Here is a 27,280-nt window from a genome sequence, read left to right on the forward strand (position 1 = left end):
ACACTGTTGTTCATAAAGTTGGAATAAAATCTTTTCTACCTCTTTCCATGAAATGATTGCAACAATGTGATTTATTTCATTTCACCTGGGTAATTGGGACGCATAATGTAATCATTGCACCTGGTCAAAAGTGATTACTGATGCATTTAAATAGGAATAAACAGAGGATTGTGTCTGAAAACAAAATTATTCCAACTTTATGGGCAACAGTGTATTTAACTTGTTTTCACAGAAGCTTCAACTTAAGTCTGTATTGTGGCAATAATTGTTTCCCCTTCATAAATAAATCAAACAAATATGATTATATGATACCCTCTAACTTTGGAATGTGTCTTTATTTATGCTCCATTAATAATCAACCTTTTCAGCTGTTAACCAGTGTTACAGGTAGATTTGCTGACCTCAGTGCAGCTGTTTGCTGTTTTTTGTTGTTCTTTCTGTGGTGAATGTGACAAAACATATTCCTGTGCCATTAGTAACTTTCCTCCGGCAAATTGAAAAGCAGTTTGCTGTCAGTGGCCTTACGGTAAGTCATGTATGTGTTTATGTTCTCAGGTTCATTTATGTGTATTTCTCAGTTCCACCAAAGCCATGAACTCTGACAGTGTGAGTGCAGCCCTGTACCAGAGCTCTGAAGTTCAAAGACTGTTTTTTCCTCCACCCTTTCTCCCCATTTTTACACATCCCCTTCCTTTTGAAATGACTCTGCCTCCACTCCGGCTCTCCAACTCAAACAAGTCAGCACAGATAGTTTGGCTCTTCTCCTGAAACCGGAGAGTGGGTCCTCTGGTTGGACAGGGAGAACAAACGCTTCACACGTGACTTCTTGAAGGCAAGCTTTTCAGCACTCAGGTTTTGGAGGGGCACTCGCAGAGTGCATTCCTGGTAATTAATAAGGCAAGCGCAGGTTTCCATTTGGAGGATTCAGGTATAACAGAACGTGCACGGTGAGACGGTGCTGAGTGTTACAAAGTCCTGTCTTGTTTTCAGTTTCATAACTGTGGAAACACAGAGGGAGGAAGCGGAGCAGAAAACTCATGGGTTGACGAGTTTGTTTGAATAAATATTATTTTGTCGTTAACAAATCAATTGACATTTTAAATAGTTGTTTAATATAATTCATGATAATATTGATTTGTCTTGCATATTAAAGGAGCTATTTTTAAGTTTTGCTAATGCTAATAGCTAACATTAGCATTAGCAGCTGTTTACTGGTAAGTAAACAGCTTACTTCTCGAAGAAATATTATGAGTTCAGCTTCAAACTTCATATCTTTACTCACGAACAGCTGTCACCAGAGGTGGGAAGCAACGCCAATGTTGACACTTCTCTCTATCACATAAGTTCTTCTTCTAAAGCACACTAACCAGCAAGCCCCCGTCCAAGCTGTTGTGCAAGAGGAAATCTCCTGGAAAGGGGGTCATTTTAGAAGGTTTTGTCCCATTCTTTGCTCATTAACTGTTAATTAACCTCCATATCAATATTGTAATAGTCCAATATCCCAAGAAATGAAACTGGAATTTATATCGAGTGCCAAAGTTCTGTGCTGGTGCAGGAAGTAGGGTTTCTTTTATGTAGCGAGCTGGAAAGCCAGCTGTGGAGATTACGGTGATGGATACCATGTCTGACTTTTTGTTTTTATCATGTACATGTACAAGGATGCACATGCACACAGTTCATATTCCTGCCAATTGTTTCATGTAATCCCATTGATCTTCAGGACAAAGAAACGCAGCAACGCACCAACAAATGCAGAGAAGAAGAGGACTGGTTTGCCCTGAGGATGAATGTCAACAATAGGCTACAGATTTCAAATTATTCAAGGACAGGACTCCTTTAATATTTGTCTTTTCATTAACCATTAAAACAATCCTTCCTGGTGCCAGCCATGAACCACAGCCCACCTGTTTCGCCCTTAATTTCCTGTCATCTCTCCTGTCTGTAATTTATACAGGCCAAAAAAGCCTGAAAATACATTAAAAAAATCTGTCTGTAACCTCAACCAAGGTTTTAAACGCCTAAATCAACCATACCAAGAATGATTTGCCATAACCACCATTTTTCCTCAAACCTTAACCATCCATATTGTAGTTGCCATAATAGGTACTCCCTGTAAAGCGTGAGAAATAACTGCTGGCACTGGGCTTTGGGGTTTTACAGAAACTGGACACGTCTGGACATTCAATTTACAAAATCCTCTCATCCTTAGAAGGTGCCTGTCTTTGCTGAAACAGTAAGACATTCTCTCAGACTCTGTTTCTACCTCTTCGCTATGCCCTCATTCTCATCTTTGTGTTCCGCTGTTCAAACGGCAGTTATTATTTCCACAGTGAGATTCTCCAACCTCAACCTTTTTGGTGTAGATATTTGACTTCAGCGTTGCCGCTGCATCAGAGCGCGCGGTTAGTGGGAGAAGCTGTGATGTAGTTTTGTTTGGGGTAGCTTCTGTGGCTGCAGTGGTTTGGCACTTTTGTAGTAGAGGCATACTTGGTGAAGGGGAATTTATCAAACCAACAAAAAAAAGCACACATTCAACCCAGTGAAACAGTTCTGCTTTCATCTGTGTGGGTTTTCTCTCACTGTGCTGAGTCAGCTCCCTGATCATCTGCAGACCAGTGAAACCAGTGACCCAGCTGGCCTCACTTGTACCATGGAAATAAAATGCAGTGTAAAAAGGTACACCCACCCACCCAGCCACGCTCTCTCTCACACACACACACACACACACACACACACATACACTGTTGTGAAACTGTTTTGGCCTGAAAACCAAACAAGTCATTACGGAGTGTGTTCACTTACATGTGCTCGTAAACAAAGAAAAGGAACACAACCGTTTGGCCACAGTTTGTGTCTGAGTGTTTGTTGGAGTTGCGTTTTTTTGCCGGATAAATGAGGAAAAACAATATTGCATGCATTACAGTGGACAAAAACCAAACAATGACTTTGTATGCAGTAGGGAAGTTGAAGCAGTGGTTATCCCCATTATATGTCTAGCTAAGCTACGCACTTTCACCAACCATGACCACAACAAATGATATATTATTATGTTAGAAAAATAGGGTCAGTTTACTCAAATACCTGCTATTACTGATGATCCTGATTTGAATCTGAGAGCCAACTGTGATGGAAGCTAAATCTCTGCAATATGGTCCACTGCTGCATTTAGGCTTGTACTCATGAGCATAGTGTACTTTTTCTGCATTTATATACACATTATGTTAAGCATCCAGATAATATACTCTGCTATAAGGTTGACAAATATAGTAAGAACTTTATTTCAAGGAAAACATGCACTTAGCCTGTTATCTATGAACACAAAGTACATTACATTTACTCATTTGATGATTTGACTTACAAGTGAGGGACATCACTAAAGCTTCAGTGTAGTAGGAAACCTTGGTGTAAGTATGAAGTACTGCATCTATTTAACAAGTGCAAGGAGATCAGGCAAAGAAATGCACAGTGAATGCGAGTTAGGCATGCTAGGGTGTTAGAGGTGTTAGAAGAGGAGGTGCTCTCTGGAGACATGAGTCTTCAGAGATTTTTGAAAGCCCCTGCTTTGATAGCATTCAGTAGCTTGTTCCACCATCAGGAAACCACAGACCAGAACAATTTGGACTGCAACTGCCTTGTGTGCAGGGATGGTGATGCCAGACATCATTCATTGGAGGAACGCAGTGGCTGAGAAGGAGCAGAAGGCTGAATGATTGAGTTCAAGTAGATGGTGCAGACCTAGAAGTCTCTCTGAAGGCAGCATCAGTGATTGAATTTGATTTGGGCAGCCATGGGTAGCCAGTGTAGGTCGATGAGTAGTGGAGTGACATGTGACCTGGCTGATTGAAGACCAGATGTGCTGCTGCATTCTGGACCATCTGTAAGAGTTTCACTGTGTGTGAAGTGAGGCCCACCAGAAGGGCACTGCAGTTGTCGAGGCGAGCGAGAAACCCTGGCCTGGCCTTCTGTTTAAAGGAGCTATTTGTAAGTCTAGAAGAAATGTTGCAAGTTCAGCATCAAATTTCATTCCTTTACTGACAAAGAGCTGTCTCCAGATATGCCAATTTTGTCTCTTGCTTCTGTTCACTTCTTTTCTTCTACTGAAGTTAGCACGCTGACCAGCTAGCCCATCTCGTCACTTTCCAGTATAGCTTCTGAACGTGAAGATGTTCTGTTTTCTTTGTAATCAGTGTTAATAAACTCAATATCTTTGATAGTGAGTCTGTTGGGCCGACAACAGGACATTTGAAGATGTCACAATGGACTCTGGGAATGTGATGGTCATTTTTCACTATTTTCTGACATTTTTTAGACCTAATGACTAATCAGTTAATCAAGAAAATAATCAGTAGATTAGCTATGAAAATAAGCATTAGTTGCAGCTCTGCACACAAATTCATCTTGTGGAGCTCCAGCTGGATGTAGTCAATAAGGAGCCCTACTTGTTTATGAGGTGTTTCTCTGGTAAAGAGAAGCCCTCAGCTTTAAAGCTGTTGAAATACAATGGATTTCAAACAATGGAGTCCATTGGACGAATCAAAAGACACACTGTGGTACACAGTTCTGCAGGTATACTTTTCTTCAACTCACAGCGCAAGATACAATTTCTCCTCAACAGTACGACACTATGAAAAAGCTGACAGAGACCGAGTGAGTTTACCCTCCACTCCACTGCTGCCCCAGTAATTTACCCAATTCATTCTGAGTGGAACTGTGCTGCAGTGAATCAGTGATTTACACGAAACCATGACACAATACACACATATTGCAACACCTCTTTCGATGATGTAAATGTCATTGGGATTTTTTTTTCATTTGATGGGGCAGAGCTTTGCAGAACTGAACCATGCACTACCTGTTGTGTTGGTATAAACATGATGAGATATATGTGTCACACAGTGGGCTGGATGAGGGAGGGGAGTGTGTTTATCATTCACTGAGGCCAACAACCTCATAGACCCCAGATTAACTGCTTAACCTAAAGCAAAGCATTTTAGACATGCGGGATGTAATATATATGGTTAGTAAATGCTGCAACTGCACTGATTTCATATGACAAAATATCTCTGCATAAAATAATGCTAATAATATATGGGATGTAGGGATATTATCTCTGCATCTGAACTGACGTATGTCTGAGATATTTTCTGAAAGTCAGACAAAAGCCTATCTGTTCATTTCAGAGCCAGAAACTGTGGAGGATAAGTAGAGCACCCTCCCTGCTCTGTACTTTAAACTGATCCTGCTTATGAATCATATAAAGTTGTGCTGTGTTGATAAGCAGAAGCAGCAAGGTCTACCCACAGACACACACACAGATGCTCTGTGTGTATGTGTGTGTGTGCAGCCGCAGAGCTGGAACCAACTGGTCTGTCAGCAGGGTGTGTGATGGGTTACACACCTAGCCAAGTCATCCACCATTCCCTCCAGAGAAGTTTGAAGGGAGTGCTCTTTTGTCTGTAACACTGTTGGATGCACTTGCGGTGCACCCAGCCCTCTAACACAGCAGCACAGCTGGAGGAGACCACAGCTCCTGCAGGGAAGAGGAGAACTGTGTGTGCTTCAACTTTGAACTTTCTGGCTGGATTCTGTGAAGCTGCTACTTCCCCTCTGAGCTGCAGAGGTAATACTAGGACCCAACAACACTATACGTTACCTCTTGCCCTACACTTAATCCATGCGTTTCTTTGAGTGAGTGCTGAATTATTTGTCTTGATATGGTGACAGGGTGGGGGAACAAAGTGAGAGGCGCGCCCTGTTGGGGATTCTGGACGTGCCAGTTAGCAGTGGGGTGATATTTGACATCGGAAAAATCCTGAGCGTAATTTGTCAAAGCTGACACCACAAATAGGCCCAATGTAAAACTGTGAAACCATTAAGCCTTTGGCAAAACAGAGGAACTCCCATTGAGACCAAATTCTTTCCCAAAACCGGCATTAGCCCAAATCAGCTTGGAAAACTTGTGCGGGAAAAGAGAATGAGTAATGTTCTCCCCCTCAGAGAGAACATGAAAGGAAGAATTTTCAAAAATCACTAATTTTCTCCGCCTTATACACATTCTTTTTCCATTTATTCCCCACATCACTAAAAACAATCTGATAAGATACACCTGTTACGCTGGTTCACAGCTTCTGTAGAATCTCCATTACAAGTAAAATTACTTGTGTAAAAATGTACTCAGATACAAGTACAATGTACATCAGTTAAATGTACTCTGTTTAAACATTACTAAATCCAGCTCCTTAGGGTTAGCCAGACCCAGTATGTGCCTGCTGGTCAGGCAAAATGTCAGGTGTGTTTGATTCAGGACACTTGCAGTGGTTGCCGGGCAGTACCCCTTTTTCTCTGCTGGAGCTGCAGATTTGATGCTTTCATTTGTAGCGTTCTCCCACCGTAAATCATAACTTCATCATCTGACTTTTGTTTTTACTCTATAGCAATTTCGACTTTTAAAAAGTAAAAAAGTAACATACTTAAGAAATACTTAATACTTAATTACAAGTGGCATTACTGATTCTTAAAAATACTCCAAAAAGTACACAAAAAACAACTTCTTACAATAATGACAGTAAATGTAATTCGTTACTTCCAACCCTGGTATAAAGGTAATGTCCATGTGTTGTTTGATTATAAAGCAGGTCTAGCTTCTATATTAATACTGTGAAAGAATCAAAGTGCTCAGTCTACAGAGAAATGCACACAGCCCGTATTCAGAAACGGAGCCTTAAAACCAGCTGTCGGGACTTCTGTAACTTTGTGATGTCACAACAAAACAGACACTGCCCTCAGCCAAGCCACAAGCCCTGCCCACCTGGACCCCCCCATCCAACCTCGGAGGATTTGGGTTTTTCTAAGTGTTTCCCTGATATCTGCTATATTCTTATTCGATCACTCAGCCAATTAGAAGAGAGCCTCAGAGCCTCCTCTCTTCTGATTGGTTCACCGACCTGTTGTTACTAGAGCTCCAGAGAGAAGCCTGAGAGAGGAGATGTAAAACTACACTGAGATGGTTTTTAGTTCCACAAATATATGTTCTTATGGATCAACACTTCAAATATAATACAAGAAAAGTGTAAAATATGGGACCTTTAATGTACAGACGAGAGTGGTATCAATCTTCGTATTTGATTTTCAAAATTTCAAACAAGATAGCAAATAACAGAAAATGGTGAAATACGTCTTTAAACTCTGTGAAAACAATCTCAGCACTACAATCAGAGAAAATAAAGCTGTGGGAAGATAATATTATCTTTTCATAATGAATCTACCACTTAGAATGAAAAAGCATGAGCATATTTCCAGAAATGATTAACTATTCCATTACTATGCCCCAATAATAAAATGAATTGTTCACATGCTTAGCTGGTAACTAAGTGCCAGTGTGTTTCAGTTTACTTACACACTTATATGGTTGCTTTGTTCCCAGGCCCGTTACAGTGTTCACATGGACAGTGGAGAGCATGTTCTCACAGACAGAACGTGAGCAAGTGTGTAAATGACGTACCCCTGTAGCAAGTCTTTCAAACATGTGCCAAGATCAATTTCCATCAAAGATCCACAGGGAGCAGAATCCCACCATCTCCTGGAGACGAGTCAAGTGTATGTTGGAGGGAAAACCACTAAGCAGCAAATGTTTTATCCACAACAGTAGACATCACACAGCCCCTGTGTCAAGTTTACAGAAAGGTTCTCAAGGTCTTTTCACCCTGAAGGCAACAAAAAGTGAAGGTTTCTTTGTTTCAGGATCCAAAGCACACAATTAAAAGTCTGAAATTTGTGTTACAAAACTTTGGCTACTATTCTGGCATTGTATACCCTTTTTTCTTCTGTCTAAGACTCACTGTCCTTTGCTAAAAACACATTTTTAGTAAACGAGTCATTGCTTAATAATTATTTTTTTTACAACCTTACTTTACATCTTTTCTATGATTTGGGATGTTAATATTTGTTTTCATTTTCAAATATATGGTTTATATAACCAGACTGTCATCTGCTGTAAATCTGTGTGTGGTGGCACTGCTACATTGCTTGGTGGATAAAATATTATTATAACTGATGGGAATGATTCCCGTCACACGAACTTCAAATATATAAGCAAATACATTTTGTTTTTTGATCTTTTGTTTAGGCTCTTCTTTTAATCGTTCTGAGACATGCATCTGCCTACATGCTCTCTTTATGGCCTCAACCCAGAAAACAAAACAATTGGACAGAGTTGTTCCGTGGGTGAATGGCAGAGCTGGACATTTGACAATAGCCCTAGGAGCTCTGTGGAAGACTGAGAGTGGGCGGTGGCTCTGTTTCCTCTTCTTCCTTTGCTCATCTACATCCTCTCCCACCAGGAGGTGAGAAGCAAGTCAGAAAGTCACTGCTGTGTGGTTTTCTGGAGTTTAGCTGGTGATATAAATGAAAACATGGAGCACAATGCAGAGTGTGATAGAATGGGCTACAGAAGGGCCAAGGATTTCCTTTTCTTGCTACCATTAGTAGTGTCTTTTAAAGCAACTAATTATAAGTTTTGCTAATTTTACATAGCCAGAGCTAGCATTAGCAACTGTTTACTTACCAGTCTAGAAGGAATGCTGCAAGTTCAGCATCAAACTTCATTCCTTTACTCACGTACAGCTGGCTCCTGAGGTGGAAAGCAACACCAGTGTTAACTCTCGTCTCTATCACGTATTTTCTTCTACTGAAGTTAGCATGCTAACCAGCTAGCTCTGGCCTGTCACATCACTTTCCAATAGCGACTCATTGTAGCTTCCAATCTGTCTTGAAGATGGAGCGTCACCCACTAACAGCAAGAAACCAATTTCGGCAGCAGAGAAAAATTACAAGTAGCCCTTTTCATACGTGCTACATCTTATCCACCGTAAGTCAAATAATTACTGCACTTGACATAAAGAGGTTTTATATACTAGTTCAACTGTGACTTGCTAAGCTAGGTAGCTAGTCAACCTATTGGCCACCCAACCATAATGTGTTAAGTGATAATTAATTTCAGAGGTGGAAAGAGGTGGATTTGGTTGCCTTTGGACACAGCCAGACGACTGTGAATATATTTTTAAACCCTCAAAACCAGGACCATTCAGTCAACCCGCATATTCATATACATGCACATGCGCACCATTTTCATGAGGATGGGGCACAGTTAGTTCAGTGCTTAGCACATCTACACAGCGCATCTTTCAACACCATAAATGCCATGAATGCAGCCTTTACATTGCCACATACTTTACAAAGGAAGGTTCCACATTGGAGACTGTTATTTTGTTAGTTGTGGTGAGTTCAAAAGCAGCAACCGAAGTAAACGTGTTTTAAATCATCTTAAACTTTATATGCTAGATATGTTGAATTGTTGCCTATAGATAAGTTGCCAGTTTTTGTCTTCAGGTGACCTGCTATGTACTGACTTGCAGACTCTTGATTACCCTAGCTTTCAATTAACTTAGTGGAAGTGCGTCAATCTAACACTATCCTAAAATAAAACGCCAGCTCTGTAACTGCAACTGTTCGGATCGATTCATGTTGTCTCTCTTCACATGGTGGCACTGCCATAAGAAAGGAGGCTAATAATCAAATCCACACGTCATTTTGCCCACCCAAAGACCATCAACAGTCTTCCTGGCCCCATATGCTAACCCACAGTGCTTCACAGCCTGCATTTGAGAATTAAAAATTTTATTGCTATATCAATACCACTGGCGGTCTGTAATGTCATCATAATAGAAGAATGACATAAGAGAGCAAGAGTGCCATGTTTCTCCATGCACCAGCTTGGCACCATTATCATTCAACTAAACTAAATTTAAACTGTTTTTTCAGCTGCAAGACACAGTGGACATGTTTTATATCCAGCAAGCAAAATTTCCATTATTATGCTTTATTCTCCTGTAACATTGTGTCCAAAATAGAGGAATGTTCCCAAGATTAATAAATCAGAAAATTAAGTACTTTCACTGCATAGCCCACACCACAGTGCAGGCTTTCACTTGGGAAATGGATTGTGGTTTTGGGCATTAGCACTGTCATATATTTCATCTAGACCCAGAAGAACTGGCATATTTAAAAATGAAGAGATCTGAGATCTTGAACCTTGTTACTGCTGGTAGATGCCAGTGGTCAAACTTGTGTTGTGTGTGCTTTGGAAACATAGGGACCCAGATGCTGTCACCATTACCATTACCTTCAATTAAGATAAAAAATAAACCTAATTTGCCTTTTGCCAATAGTTAAGATGAATATTGATAACATTCCCATGTCTGTGTTTTAGATATGGAGCTGGAGCTTTTTCCCCCCTAATGACAAATCAAGCGATTTCTTGGACAGACACTTTACAAGAGTCACTGAAATTTCTCAGTGAATGTGCTTTCATGTGGCTTCAAGCATGCTTCAGCTACTTTCCATTGAAAATAGTTAGCAACACTGAGCAGTTAGCCAGTAAGCCTATATGATACAATGAAGAGTGAGCTGGAGCAGCAACTAGCTTGGCTAAAAGTTACAAAATGACATGACATCAATCTTTATCAATCTGTCAACAAGAAAATTAATGAAAACTATTTATTTTAACTACTGTATTTCCCATCCTAAAATACATATTTTATCTGTGACCCTCGACTGGAAAGTTACTAGATGTCCAAAGGCTGGGGGCTAGCTGGTTAACATGCTAAATTCAGTAGAGGAGTGAAGAGGAGAAATGCTAATTCGAGTAACTCAATATTAAACCTGTGTACTGCATGTTCTTAGCAGGTTTGCAAACACTGCCCTACAAAAAATCAGCTGGTTTTGTTCAAAGTTGGAGGGTGCACCGTGCAGCTAATGTGAAGTTAATGGAGCTATTTGTAAGTTCTGCTATTGCTACATAGCCAACGTTAGCATTTCCAGTTGTTTGTGTCTTGACAAGAGCTTCAGCCATTGTTGTGTTTACAATCCAACAGGTTATAATATGTCCTCTGACCCGCACTCCTTCTTCACAGCAGTCTGGATACTACAGTGACTCGGTATTGGAAAGTGACAAGATGGCTCAGGGCTCGCTAGTTAGCATGCTTACTTCAGGAGAAGCAAAGAAGAGATAGAAATAGAAGCAAAACAAGAGGGATGCTTTCCACCACTGAAGATACCTTGGCGAGGAATGAAGTTTCGCAATGTTTGAATGGCTGTTAACGCTAATGTTAGCAAAATCAAAATTTATTCTGTAAATTATTACTATGGAAAATGGATGGAAAAGGATTTTTTTAGCAGGTTGGATGCACCAAGTTATTTAATCATCCAAACTTCCCTGTAGTTCACTGATTGGTCCAGACACACTCAAATTTATTCATTCATTTGTGAAATACTGTGTTCTTTTTACATGATTTATTTTATTTTGTAATTTTCTTTGACTTGAATTTGTTGCATGCCTCCAACAGCTTGTGAACTTTGCAGATATTTACAGTCAGTTACAATGTGAGACCTTTCACTTCCCAACGAGGACCTCAGATTACTTTCTAAGCCATTTATTGCAAACCACAATATTCCTTTTTCATTAGCCTCATCTTGAACCTTTACGGCAGTAAACTTGATTGACTAAAGTGGTGGAAGCCAAGCCCGTTTATTACAATCTCAACTGAGAAGGATTAAAAGTAAGCGGTGTAGGTTACTTCAAATAAGTGCAGCGTGTCCACAGGAATTGAATTACAAAACCCCTTCTCACCTTGTCTGGTAACATGAAACCCAAACTTTAGATTGAGAAATGTGGAGCTGGCACAAACAGATAATCTCCCTCTTCAGAGTTACCACAAACCACATGCTGCCTACACTCTGAAGCACATACTCCCTTACTTTACTTTTAGCCAGATGGACACTTATTCCCACCTCTGCATCTGCTGAACAAGATGAGCAATTACACAAACCCCATTAATGTGGGAGCAGAGAACTTTACAAGCATGACATGGATGAGGAGATGGAGGCCTAATCTCAGCTCAAGTGAGGCTTAGTCATTCAAGCCCTCATTGCCCTTATTTTCTGTCAGCTGCTAAAATAAAATGATCTATTCATATTGTGTTTCCCCGCAGTCTAATGTGGACTGGTATCTCTCGCAACCGTGAGTAATCTTAGATCTAAATTGTTCATTTGGTGGGAGGCCTTAGGGATTGAGAGGTCGTCCTTGGGTCAAACTGTGGCCTCTTATGAATTTCTCCCTCGTTAAGGCCTTGCCCCTGTCACCCATCCTAGCCTTTCTTGGTAAAGTAATCCTATCTCATGTTTCTTGAGCAAAGCATAACTCAAGCTGTACACAGACACACACACACACACACACACACACACACATATATATATATATATATATACATAAATATGTAAATCGTAAAAGTGTGTAGGTCCACTCAGTTTGTTACAGTACCTCCAGCATATTTGAACTTGAATGCTTCTGCTTCATTTCTCTTTTAGCTCTCCCTCTGTAAACATGAGACAGGTGAATAATGTGTAAATAAAGCCATCTCTCAGATAGTTTTACATTTTAAGATGACTTCTAAATTGATGACCTTGTGATTGGTATATAAAGGAGAAATTTGTAGGATTTTTGGTTTATCCAACACATTTTCCTCTTTCAGGTTTTTCCTTCTGTGTTGACAAAACTAGTGAAACTGACTAGCATGCCTAACAAGGGAAATTATATCATTTGTATAGAAGGTCATTTTTATTTTAAAAGGATTGTTGGCTGGTGATCAGTCAGGGAATTGAAGGTCCTCTGAAACCAAACCTAATTCATTTTTCTGACATTCAAATATTCCACCACCATTTCTTCTTTTTTTTTGCTTTCCTTTAACACCAACCCAATACCTATACGCTTGGACATGCCTCTGAAATGTCCCTTGGATGAATAAATGCTACACATGTCTTGGAATGGAAACTTTGAGGGTTGTGGGTGATAGCAAGTCAAAGTCTGGAGAGTTGATTCTTGGATGACTTCATCTTCCTCCCAAAACCAGTGTTCGTCTGAGAGCAGTAGCAAAATCCACCATGAAGACACCGAAGTGCTTCCATCCAGTCCTCTCACCCTGTAGCACCATACTAACACGAGATGCTAACCCTCTCCTCCATTACTCGCAAAGGTTCTGTTCCTCCATCAGCAACCAGAGCAATTGTGCACATTATTCCTTTCCATAATCAATCAAAGGCAAAGTTAGACTCGATTTGTGTGCTGTAGCCGTTTGGGGATCAGGGATTTTCCATTCCTGGCTGGTTAAGCTAATTACCTATTTATTTATTCACATCAAGCCCAGGATTTCTTGCAGCACTGTTATGTTCTTATGAATTCAACACAAGATAAACCCGGACTTCTGGGAAGGTAGGCATGGAGTGGCCGCAATATTTAATTTCCTGTCAAACATCTGTGTTTTTAGATTACTCTGGGTGTTTGCTCAGCATCACTCTTCACAGACAATAAGAAACAAATAGAGCAGTAGCCAAAAAGACAAATCCAAAAAAAAGAAAACATTCATGAAACTTCTGAGGGATTATCAATCGGTGGTAACCATCTATTCTCTCACTCCCGCTCTCTTCCCCTTCAAATGCTGCAGTGTGACTCTGTGTTGGATTTGTTTTGGATGTTATGCTGTCCTAGCTGTGTTTTCATATACCGGATACTCACTGTGAGCTGCCTTCGTGTTTCTTGAACTTCATACTGTTGTCTTTCTCAGGTTTTATAAGTCGAAGCGTCATGGGAAAACCTCACTGACCCTCCTTTCATCTTTCCTCTTAGCATTTCCTCTCATATGTTTTATTATTACACCTTGTAACATTTTCAACCCTTCCTTCCTCCAACTACCTCATCCTTACCGACCTTATCTTTATTTTTGTTTCCTGCTCCATCTTTTGTGCCTTTTTTTCTGAGTCATTCTTTACTTTATCTCCCTACATGTATGTAGAAAATTGCAATGGATTATGCCATGCTTCAGTTGGGGGGGGGGGGGGCATTGTATTGAATTCTTAGCCTGTGAGTCATTCTTTTCACTGAGGGATGATGTCATCCCCAAATGTTACCTTGGTCGAGGCATTCATCTGTGGCAGACTCCATGATAAAACGCTGAGCAGTGTTAGGACTGTCTTTAAAATTGCATAGCCCTACTTTTGCCCCCCTGTTCCCATCTTTTCTGCCATCTCCTGCTCTCTCTCTTTTTCTCTCCCACAGTTAATGGCCTTGCTTTGTTCGCTCAACAGCCTGCTATATGCTCCAAGGCCAGATGGTCTGATTTAGGTGGTACGCTGAAGGGACAGAAAGAATATGAATATTTCACTGCTGTGCATATACAGGCATGTATGTGCGCCAGCATGCATATGAGTCTGAGTGTGGGTTGAGAAAGAGGAGCAGCAGACTCTAAATGATTGCTTCATAGACAAAGCCTGCTCCTCTCGGAATGACATGCTATACCCAACTATGAGAGTTCATTTTCGCCAGGAGTATGCTCACTGCTGGGTCAAAGTTCATTTCACACAGCTAGCTGGTATATGGGCCATGCATGAGTTCCTTAACAGCAGCTGTGTTTATATTCAGATTAGATTGATACAGGAAAACAGGCTGCAGTCCTGACACTGTGTCTTCTTCCCCTCTCCTGCTTTCATCTCACCCCTATGCTGCTTGTTCCAGAACAACACCTTGGCTTGAAAGGTTTAACCCTTCAAGCACCTTGACTTCACTGAAAGGATGACAGGAAGTGTTGCTGTTCTATCCTCTGTTTGTCCTGTGGCCATTGTTTGAAACACCTGCGGTATGTGTGCACATAATTCAGAGATGCTCCAGTTTATTTGATTGAGATTGACTGAAAAATCTAATAGTGTCAATATACTTTTTGTCACAGTTGGCCACAAATGTCAGATCACTAGTTCTCAGAGTCATAGCTAAATCAGATCAAAACATGCAGACAAATGAGCTGTTTCTCTTTGCTGACCTGGTTCTACTAGATTTCCATGCAGCCTTTGAGGTCATTACATCCTTTTCACACTTTTCATACATCTTAAGTGGTTATAATATGTAACTTGTTCACATTAAATTATGAAAAAATGACTGGACCTATGTTTTTATACCTTGGTGGTTTTCAACTATATATTTTAACCAAATGAAGGATGTTAGCTCAGCTCCCAGCCGCTGGAGACATCCTGTATCCATCAAACAGCATCAGTGAATCACTGATTTTTAACATGAAACTGCTTTATTCATTGTTTTTACCAGTTTCAATCACCTGGTCTGTTTGTTTTTGAGAGGAGGAGACCTCTTTGGATAATCCCTCTCCCAGTAAAAACCTCCTGAACGACGGACACTGAAGGAATCCAAACAGAGAGAAGCTTGAGAAATGGGGGTAAAGACAACAACTCCCACGTTACTTCACGACATCACCAGATGCCGTCTTTTGTTATTTTTTTTTTTGATTGCGAGACTTCATAGCAGCAGAAGTTACATACTGTGCATTTTAGACTACAGCACAAATTGGTTTAAATCTCAAACAGAGGCTAAAGGTCAGTTTTCCTCTTCTTCCCCTGTCATCTATGGAGTCCCTCAGGTATCCCTCCTGGGGCCATTTCCCTTCAGCCTGTATATGCTCCCTCTTGGAAACATAATTAGGGAGTATATCTGCTGTCACTTCTATGCTGATCATTCACAGCTTTATATCCCACTAAAATCTAGGCATTCCCTACAGCATCTCCAGATTGTTCAGAGGACATTAAAAGCTGAATGGCAAATAACTTCCTTCAGCTAAACAGTCACACTTTTGTCCCATATTACTGATAAGCTAGACCACCTCACCCCATATATGAAGTGTCATCCAAAAATCTGTGTATTATCTCTGATTCTGAGCTCTGTCAAATCAGTTCTGTTGTAAAAAAAAAATAGTTTCAGTCAGTTGCAAATCACTTCCAGATTGCCAATTTTGTCTTTTCATGACATGAAAAAAGTACTTTGCACCTTCATTACATCACAACTATATCTGGGCCTTCCCCAGTCTTCATGAACTCATCTCCGGATGATCCAAAATGCAGGTGCAAGGATGTTGACTTGTACTAAAAAGTACAAGAAAATAAACTATGGGCTAAAAACAAGGGGGTGTAGGTAGTTTTAGACCCAGATATTCATCAAGGTTCATCCTCAAGAATTTTTCACCAGCTTTTTCAATAGTTGGACTGAACACTTTGAAATACGCAATCTCCAGTTTTATTATTATTATTATTGTTATTAGTAGTAGTAGTAGTAGTAGTATGCCCCACTGTAAAAACTGCCCATTCTATTCCCATTATAACAATTAAAACTTTAAAAGCTTTTATTTACAGTAGACTCAGTTTAGATTCACTTTTACAATCCAAATCATGATTTATTATTTGATTAATTATGTACATGGTTTAAATATGATATCATCCTGTATAGTTTGTATCCAGCCAAAGTTAAATATGTAGTGTAAAAAGAAGTTGAAAACAATTTCAGTATAAATCTGATAAATACTGATAATTTTGCTCAGCTAAAATACAAAGCTTTGTGTTGCTCCACTTAAAGACACACAAATACAAAGAGACAAAAGACTGAATATTCATCAAAAGGATTGCTGAACGATGAAGAAAAAAACAAGTGGGAATTCTCAAAATGATTTTTAAAAAATCCCTGTAGTGTTCTTTGACTTTACTGTTAATGTTACAGTTCCCTTTCCCCTTGGAAAACTTAAAAGCCGTTGAGGGGAAAGTGATGAATGTCCTCATAACCGCAGTGGATTTCAGAGCTGAGCAGAGGAAGCGCAATCAAACTGAGGCGGCTCAGAAAGCCACCGAGAGGTGAGAGCGCTGCCCTTAGTCTGACAACCCAAAGAAGTGTCATTAAAAACACTCACTATGTTATGGTTAAGAAACCTGAAAGCATAACCACTGCATTGTGTTTATCATGCACTGCAGAGGCCACGGGGAAAACACGGAGCCTCAGACCGGTCTCAAAGAAGAAGGGACGCAGGGAGGAAAAATGTTTGAGGATGGCAGAAGTAATTAGCTTCCTCAGGCTACTTGGAGTTCAGGCGTTTTATATTACCAATTCACCCAGGCAATGAATGAGGAACACCATTACTCCCTTTCAAATAAAGTTCACCCCTAGTGTCATTGACACTCATAAAAGGCATGCATGACTCATTTACAATTAGAAAAAAATCGGATGGTTTCAAAATGGGACAGATTGTCTGCATGTCCTGTGAACAGAGCCCGAGTCGCTGACACCAATTTATTAACTCCAGAAAACACTTATTACACCCAAAAGGCCAATGTTTCATATGGAGGGGTCCTCACCCTGCAAATGTCTGACCTCACATAATTATCCCACAACAAGGCAATAAAGGACATCTGCAATGATACAATGTGATTTTTGTAAAGCACAACATAAAGGGATACTGTGTCCACTAAGGGGCCTGTCAGAGGGGGTTTGGAAAATGAGCGATTGAAAAAAGACAACATTCAAAAAAAAAATACTGAAATTCTCAAATTTACCGTGACTTGATGTAACTAATGTATTAATTTGGCATTTTCTCTCCCTGTCATGTCACTGAGAGCCTCCCTCCTTCTCCTCCTTCCTCCTTCAGCTCCATTTCCTCACCACCACTTTGCAGCCCCCACCCCCCAGCCCCCTCCACCCAGTGCGTTTTACTTTTCCAGCTGTTGGTAATCATGCAGGTGCCTGATTGGCTGACAAGGCCAGCTGCTGGCCGATGGGAAGGCCTGTGCATGCACAGCTGTGGGAAGGAAGATGGACTGTAGTCAAAAGGAAAAGGTGACAATCGCACACACCCTCCCACGCACCCCCAACACTCACACAGCCAAGACTCCAGTTGGAAGGAAGGGATTAAAAACGACAAACTTCCCCATCCCTCCCTTCCTCCCTCCCTAGACCCCACCTCCTGTTAATCATCATCAGTATCATCATCATCAATGTTATTTTGCTGAAATTCTTGCGGGACAGAGCGGGCTTGTCAAAGACTGGAGTAGGGAGGGAATAATGGGACTTAGCTCAGCTACCATTAAACAAGTGATGTCATGTTCTCAGCACAGAGCTTTGGTGACGTGTGTGTAGTGACTGTGTATACGTCCACGTGTTTGTCTGCATCCTCCGTACATGTGCGCCTGACCTCGTGTACCAGATCCGAGCAGAGTTAAAGGATCTCAGGCAGCCCTTAAAAGGCCCCTCTGGTCCTGCACTGTCAGTCCATAGGTGGGCTCTATAATTCTCCTAACTTCACTGCTTCATGTCTCTCTACAGCCTCAGAACAAACAGTCAGGCTTGTGGGAGGGCCCCCTGTGGTTTTCTTACCCAGTAAATTCCATTACAGGGAACACACATTGTTCCATAATATGGCTTCAACACAGTCTCATAAAAATTGCAGATTGCAAGTTGTAGACAAGAAAGTCTACTCCCCCACCACAATGAACTAAGTGACAATAGAACATACTAGACTGTGTAGCAACAGAATGAATCGGACACATAAATATTGCCGGCTCATTCAAACTTAATCGACATTTACATTTAGTTAAAGCTCTACGCATCAATATTTCCTGAATCAAGCGTAATGCGACCAGACATCCCAGTTTGTCTGGGATTGTCTCAGTTTCAAGCTGGATGTCCCGAGTCCTGGCAAATATCTGTAAAACACTAAAATGCCCTGGTTTTCACCACAGTTCAAATAATAATAATAAAAATATTATACTATATTATACTCCCAGCACTTGCATATACATTTATTATGTTCTGTCTGTTTAAAAACATAAATAATACACCAAGCATCTGGATTCAACATGGATTGGGCTGAAAATGTCAATTAATGAATGTGTCATTGTCAAGGTTTTTGCTAGTTTATGAGTCACAGGCAAACGACTTAGGCTATGACCTCTGTGGCTGAAAAACAAAGCCAACATAGAAGTGACAAAACTGCAGTTCCTCGAAGGGCCTCTTGAGGCTGGATCCAAAAGTGAGTAAATCCCCACAGACTCCCATGATAAAATGTCCAACTTTACAGCAGATATAAACAAGGTCTGGTACAAAATTATGTTTGGGTCTCTATAGCTAACATCCCCCTTCATGACAACTGTACTGGAATTTTTACATAAATCCTGTTATTATTAAGGCTTAAAGTGCTGCATAATTGTGGGCGTGGCTGCCTTGAGTGACAGGTGGGTGAGCGTATAAATGAGCACCACAAACTGGCATTCACTGAAGTCTTGGCTCAGCTTTTGGATTAGCTGGGATGGCGACGGTGGAGCAACTCACTCTAAGCTTCAAAACTGCTCTTCAAGAAAACCTGTGGGTGACGTCGCAGGGGCTACGTCCACCTTTATATACAGTTTATGGCTATGACGCTGGCAGCTCTTGCTGTCATTATGCTAACGGTTAACTGTCATGCCAAAGACACAGTTCCTTCCTTCCTTAGTAAGGTACCCAGCAATGAAAAGGCAGCGTTCATGGCGTCCCTGGTGTTGAAAGGTGGGTGTGCTAGACACTGAAATAATTGTCCCCCATCCTGATGAAAACACCTATGTGTGGTTTGGGGGTTTGAAAATATGTACACCCTCATGTTATGTGTATTGGGTAACAGTGATATGATTCCAGAGAGCATTAAAACCCAATCCAGAAATTGGGCTCAACATTTTAGAATTTATTAGCTGAAAGTTTTGGAAACTCTCTTTTTCAGCAGGGGCTTGGTGCTGGTTTTAGCAAACAAGCTGTGATAAATCCACTGTGAGCATCCTGCCAGGCACCAAACAGCAGACAGCCAGAAGCTGGTCAAACATCCAGCACAGGGGTATTCAACTCAAATTCAAAGAGGTCACACACGAGATAAACATATTTTCCTCAAGCAAAGGTCTGGAAAGTTGGTCCAGGGGTTGGGGGGTCTGGAGGAGCAAACTGGACAGATTAAATAAATAATAACTTGTCCAAAATAATTAAATTCTCATTTCAAGGAAAATGAGGTGCTTACATTTTCAAAAATGAAAATTTTTGTTAACTCCATTTCACATCTGAACCGTCTCAATCATTTTGACAATAAACAACCTCAACATATCTTAACAACTGAACAGCTTTAACACTTCCTTTTCTCTTTATTTCCTCTTTATATCCCCCTCCCCCATTCTCCGGCTACTGTCTATCATCTCCTCTCTCCCCTGTGTGTATATCGCTCACTGATATGAGTCAAACTGTGCCGGTTAAATAAAAAAATGCTCTGTCAAAATGTAATAATACTCAGTAATTTATAGGTTATTGAGATCGCTGGATCTAGCAGCTACAAGCCCAGATCTTTTTTTTCTTAGGAGTTTGTGGAGGTCAGAACAGACAGTGACAGTGACAATGGCAGTGAATGAGATGCTCTTAACTCAGGTGGCCAGGATCACAACCCTAAATGAATGCTAATGTTGCTCCATGTGTGCTAGATGTTGAATTGTTGAATAACAGCCTCAACAACAGATGATAATGTGTTATAATTAAATGTATTTAGCAATAACCGATCTTTGTTGGTCCAGTTAGGGCAGTGGAAGAAGCTATGAACAAAACACTGATATTATCACAGTATGAAGTAGTTACAGCAGATGAGTTAGCACACATCACATATCCAGCAGATACAGAGCACATTCCTTACCACCACACCTTTTAGCTCTGATTTGTGTCTCCACCAACTACAGACAAGTGTGGGCAGTGAGTGTACAGAGGGTTATGGCTGAGTCCTGAGGCTAGCACTGAGGTTAATGAGAGCAGTGACTGAACCAAAACAGAAAGAAGTTAAGGGTTGTGCAATTTTATTTATCAGTGCAGGACGATCCCAGTCTGGATTATCACCCACTAAACCCTAAACATTAGTGTGTGTGTGTGTGTGTGTGTGTGTGTGTGTGTGTGTGTGTGTGGTAACAATTTACCCTGGGAGCTCAGCAGCAGTAAGCAGCATGCAAGTATTTATTTTCTTTTATGAAAAATTTGTTAATATCTCATTAGGAAGAAAATCTTTTTTCCATGGTGGTATTTACTTGTTGTTTACCTCTATATACTACTTAACCCCTCAGATTTGCTCTCATTCAGTTGTATAGAATTAGAATTAAAATGTCAACTACATTACAGTGTGTAATAAACTACGTGTTTATATGCTGCTCATAAATGCTTCTTTGTGTTCAAGCCCAAGAGACCGGTCAAAGCAGGAAAGAAGATGAAACGGGGACGTGATGTCGTGGTAGACATTAAGAATTTGTCTGTACAGAGCTGATATTCAGTTGCAGAAGCTTCTCATGTTTCCAATGTTTAGTACAGGACTGTGCCACAGGGGGACCGGTCAGGATTTTGCCATGAAACTCAGCAAGCGGCAGAACTTCACCGGAACATCACACATTCAGCAGGTGATGGTGGAGCGCCTCACCTTCACTTACAGCCCCTTTGCTGCCTCAGTGTTTTGCTTGCGTGAGACACAGAGGGAGCCGTGCATGACGACGGAGCATGTAGGAGGTGAAGAGGCTGCTTTGTGTTACACACTAATAGAGTATGAATTACAGTTTTCAACTTACTGTCCTCTATATTCTTTGGACTTTGCACACACTGTACACATCTGGCACACACTAAGAAGACCTAAACATAACATCCGACACTCTGTCCTTGTGGCTTCTTCTGACTTTGCTCTAAGGGACTGTCCCACCCTGCCTCAACACGGCAAGTGTCTTCAGGTGGACATGGCACATATGTATGTTGCTGAGAACGTCCTGGCAGTGGAGTACATCCACAACTATGGTATCCACAGACCCCTCAAACCGAGCAAGTGAGTCCTCAACGTGTAACATCAAGACAATATTTAGCACAGTTTTTATTTTTCTATTTCCGATTGGCTGGTTATTATGAATATGCGGTGTATAATGCAGGCAGAAGATGAGACAGAATTTACAGAAACCTTCTCCCTTTTGCGATATATAGTGTATGTGTGTGTATATATATGACCACATTTTACCAGCATGACACACACAAACTCACAAGCTCTCCTCAGCTGTGAACCGTTGATGTTGTGGGTCTGTAAAGATAAAAGAATACTAATACTGTTTAATATGCATGTTACTGTTTTGAAAAGAGGACAGCTATAAGGATACACTAAGCATCACTGAATGGAGCACACATACGTGTGTCTCACTATTAATATGCATATAATAAACACAAAACCTAAACAATACAGGATATTTTCAGAATACAAGGCATTCTCGAACTTCAAAATATTTCACCAGCCAGTGAAAAAGTGATTTTTCCGATTCAGGCTACATCAACTTATCACCCCTACCAAGACTGTAACCTTAAGACCAGACAGAGCTTACACACAACATAGTTAGGCACTTACTTGATAGTAGAGGGAAGTTACTTTGCCATTGCAGCGGCACACACACACACACACACACACACACACACACAGTACAACACAACGTGTCACAAGTAGCAATAGAAAAAAATATGAGTGAGTGATTCATAATTTACAATGCATGGTGAAACCTGGTAAAAAAGTATCTTTCCATCTTCGTAAACAGTATCCAAACAACTGTATTCAGTTTAGCGAGCTGAACCAGACGTTGGGCCGTGTGTCAGTTCAGTAAGTGGGGCTATGCACGAAACACTGATAGATAATTGATGATTCGTTGAACAAATGTTTTAAATGAGCTGATTCTAATGATTTAGTACTGAAGAGAACTGCTTTGCCCGTCACTATCCTGCAACTCCCTTGAATTCACGGCCAGGAGCTTCTCAATCAGCACATTCTTTTTAGACTTCATGAAGAGCCTGCCAGCGCTCAGGTGGTAAAGATGGATGGTGCCAACATATACCACATCCAGAGGGAGCGGGACAGAGAGACCAGTGTTTGGAAACATTATTTAATATTTCACTTATATCCAAGTCTGTAATGCAGAGTTCCCTAAAGATTCCTGGAGCAGATTCAGTGACTGGCCCAGAGACACTTCAGCTGAGTAGAATTTGTTAATTCAATTTAGACCGACACATTACGCCACATGCTGACAGAGGAACCCACCAATATCTGGATCTTTTGCCAACTCATCATAACTTCCATATGACCTAGAGACTTTGTGTCTTTTTGGCAAATTCTTCAGCATTCTGCAAAAACCACTATCTGGAGATGAAAAACACTGTTTTGTTGATGTAGCTTTTATGTAGAATGATTTATACTGAGTGAATATTCACCAAAACTCAAATATCATTGAAAATCTGAGAAGAAATCTGTTAATTAATGGATATAAATAACTGAACAAATGAGTAAAGACAATTTGACTCCTTAAGTCATACATTTCAGGATATATGGGAACATTTCTTTCCTCCCTGCCTATTAATGCTAATAAAGTCATGGTGGGTGTGGTGTCTAAATGACAATGTCGCAACCTAATGAGGTTTTAATTGGACTTGTGGGAGGTGGATGTGAGGAGCATCCTTGTACGGGAGGCACTGTTATGTAGAAAGTGTGTAGTAGTTAAAGGGCTGAACTCTCTGTCAACTTGAGACATTAGTTATTAGGGCAGACATCATCTCACAAGTATAATATATTGATCAATGGCCAAAACCACATACACACATTCACACAGACTGATGTATTTGGGAGTAAGTGCTTTACTCAACGACATCTCAATGGTGTTAATGAGGGCGGGGCATAGTGATTATTATGAGCGTACTTGTCAAAGTTGGCAACAGTTGTTGACACTTCAAAGTCCAACATGACTGTGTTTTTATGCATGTATGCCCATGTTTATATGTTAAGTTTATTCATTTTCAATATTGTGTTAGGCTATGCCATGTGCTATGGCTTGATACACAACTTTTCAACTTATACGTTTTGGTAGGTGTGCTCGTTAGCAAAAGACTGGGGCAAAAAATACAATGTGGTCCGCGGGAGTCAGGATCCATGAGGCAAACCAAACTTATGACTAATTTCACCTGCACTACATATTCTCCATGTTGCATGTTGCCATTACAAGCTGCTGGTGATTTTATTAACAACAAAGGTAAACTTCAGTTAGCTCTACGACGCTGACGTTTGTTTCAGTTTGACAGTTAGTTTCTTTCTATTTGTTAAAACAAGTGCGTAAGAATTGGGAGGGACAGTACAGACATACCAATATCCACAGGCCGCACCGGCAGGCTCACTCTAACTCTAACCCGTTCAATTAAAACTCAAAAGACTAAATATGATGTTGATCTGATCAATTCTCTGGAAGTTTGTCAGAGTATAACACCTGTAAATGGCAAAAACTGCACCAAGATTGCAGAGTAAATTCAAAATGGCTGCCTCCCTGTTGGGTTATGAGGTATGGGTGCTGAAGGCTTTTTTGTTAGTCTTGGCATGTTACATTTGACCACCAAATTTCATACATGTAGGTGAGACACAGGGCGAAGGGTAGCTCGTTGAAACATTTTAGGGGGCGCTATCGGGCCATTTTGCCACACCCATGTGCAAGATCCATTAAACGCAAATTTTCATCAGGCCTGAAACAAGAGAGAACATATGGTATCCTAACAACATCATTATAAGAATAAATGTAGATGTTGTGTATTACATTGAGGTTATGCTGGTGTACTAAGAGGTCTATTAAGCACTCAGTCATACAGGGTTTTAATAACGTGGACATGAATACTATACTATGTTTATAAAATACATAAAATTAGTGTGTTTGCTACCATATCTGTGAATAAAGGCCCTGATTGACATGAACATGGGGTAACAAGTCTATCATAAAGCTTCAGCTTCCAAGGGGGGCCCTGCCCACCAACGTGAAAATCAAACCTACGCCCCTTGTTATCAACTGCATGAAGTCTCATTACAAAAACTCAATTATGCGATTCCGAATTCTCTCAATGAAGTATAACCATGACCATCACTACAAGCCAAAGTCTGATTGCGAATTGTTCAGAACTATTTCCTCCAGTCATAAATCCAGTCTGTTTGCAGATGTTAACTTTCCAAAACATAAGTCATGAACCAAGGGGGAATTAGATAAGTCTTGTAGGGAGAGTTTTGTGTTTTGGCTACGAAGCACTTAACAAATGTGTTTTTAACAACCTTCTAACAGCTTCTTAGCTGCGGGACCCTTTCTTTGCCATCACTGTAGTTGTCCCATGACCTGAGCTTTGTCCAGTAGTTCAGTTTCTTTGGGCTGCAACAGTTTAAGTGCAGGGACGTGGAGCAGGCACAAGTTTGATTTAAAAATTTGGCATTTGTCATTTGAAAGATGGTAATGTGTGAATGCAGTGACCCTATCCAACTGAGTTGCAGCTCTCATTACTCCAATTAATATTTACACATGAGTCCATAAAGCTCTTGATATATTCAAGTCAAAGACAATTCCTTGCGCTGTGGGTGGACCTAGTTGGCAGGACTGTCATGGTCTTTAAACCCTTAAGGTAAACTGTGAACTTCAAGCCAAAGAGCCGATGATTATCGTGGCCTTGTGTAATGCCATCTGACATCTTGAATGTCTTTAATAAAATACCATTAAACGTTTAATGAATGCAACTGACAGACACTAAGTGAATATAAAGAGAAGGGGATGTAAAGACTGGCCACCACACCCTTGGCAGATGTTGACAGAGTGTATGGACTGTCTACAGTACGGGTGTGTCTTTCCTATTACAGCCTATTGATCAGTTGTGTTTTCCCAGACTTCATTCATAGAAAAATTGGAAGCAGCTGCACCATCTGCCTCCTCTGTTAGCAAACCTCTGCTATGATGTGTGTACAGGACATGTTTCTGGAGTTAGTACAAATGTCTCAACCATATTACAGATGAAGAATAGGACAGATGTTAGTGTAGGACAAATTGTCACCATTTTTCCCAACTGTATTCTAGTCACAATCAAGGTGACTAATACGTTCATTGTTTTCTAATTCAAGAAATGACATTCCAATGCTCATATTGCCAAACAAAATCAATATCCACCCCCCCCCCCCCCCCCCCCCCAAGTAACCTTACTTGGTACTTTTCTCTCCTGGAGTCAATCCTGGCAGCTTTCTGCTGGCAGCGTTCGGCCTGAGCGGCGGGCGTTGCCATGATGTGACAAAACAGCGAGACAGCATCAGGTTGCAGTGGCATTGTCTGAGCCAGGCAGGCTTAAGAAAACAGACATCCACCTCCTGCTGCGACCCATTGTTTTGGGGCGCCACAACGACAACAACAGTGGTTACCAGTTGTGAGCTGAAGCCCATCATACGCGTCACTCTTCTCCGTCTCTTCCCTCCCTCTCGTGAAGCTGGCCTCTCCTCACAGAGCCCATCCGAGATAACTCTCTCCTTTGTTATGATAGCTTTACGGCCTTGGCAGCTTAAATCAGTCATACATGGATTATTCATTCGGGATAAATCCCTGAGACATCAAAGCTTGTAGGCAAACTAAATATCAGAAAATTTTGCTTTTTGATCTCCAGATCTGTGTCAGGGAGTATTGGAGTATCTTATGACTGGCAGGCTGAACAATGAGGCCTCTAACCTAATCAGGTTTAGATTAATATAAATATTGCAAGTGTATTAGGTACCATTTCAGGGTATTGGTTAATATGAAAGCAAACTTTTAACATTCATCTTCCTTTTAACGGGCTGTAACATGAAAGTACATAGATCAAACTCTCAACAAAAGCTCATTAATCGTGAGCAGCGTTACTCTCCTTTCGTGCCTGTTTCTTGTCTTGTAGTCCAGTTTTATTGCTTGTTATCATCCCTCACTGGCAAAATGATTAAAGCAGATATAGTTTTGGATGATCAAAGGCAGAGAAGAGAGTACTTTACTGGCCGCGCTGCAAAATAAAATCATGTGCTTTTGATATGAGACACACACAGTGGAAGATATAATATTATGCTACAGACCTTTGATGGTTCAGTGCTAGTATGACAATGTATGTAAAGTCCAGTCACATTTAATGTGTGATTGCATTACTGTCTTTTTCACTCCGTCTATGACTCACCGCGCTGAGCTCAGGACAGAAATGTTTCCTCCTCTTTTTTTCCTTGTTTGTTTTTTTAACACTCCGCATTTCGAAAGACCGAGGTTCATCGCCCGCGCAGGGACATCGAAGACTTAACACATCTCATAATGAGAGAGGACAGGCTGTCTTCATAACTACAGGAAGGAAAACTGGCACAACGGGAGACTTCAACCAGCTGCAAAGTGATTAAACTGAAGGGCACTTTTATAAGAAGTGATTCAACTGAAAATGGCTTTTTTCCACGGTCAGTGCAGTAAGAGGCTGAAGTTCTTCTGTCTGGATTATAATGTGACATTTTCT

The sequence above is a fragment of the Seriola aureovittata genome, chromosome 11 (assembly GCF_021018895.1).
Source record: "Seriola aureovittata isolate HTS-2021-v1 ecotype China chromosome 11, ASM2101889v1, whole genome shotgun sequence".
Classification (NCBI taxonomy): domain Eukaryota; kingdom Metazoa; phylum Chordata; class Actinopteri; order Carangiformes; family Carangidae; genus Seriola; species Seriola aureovittata.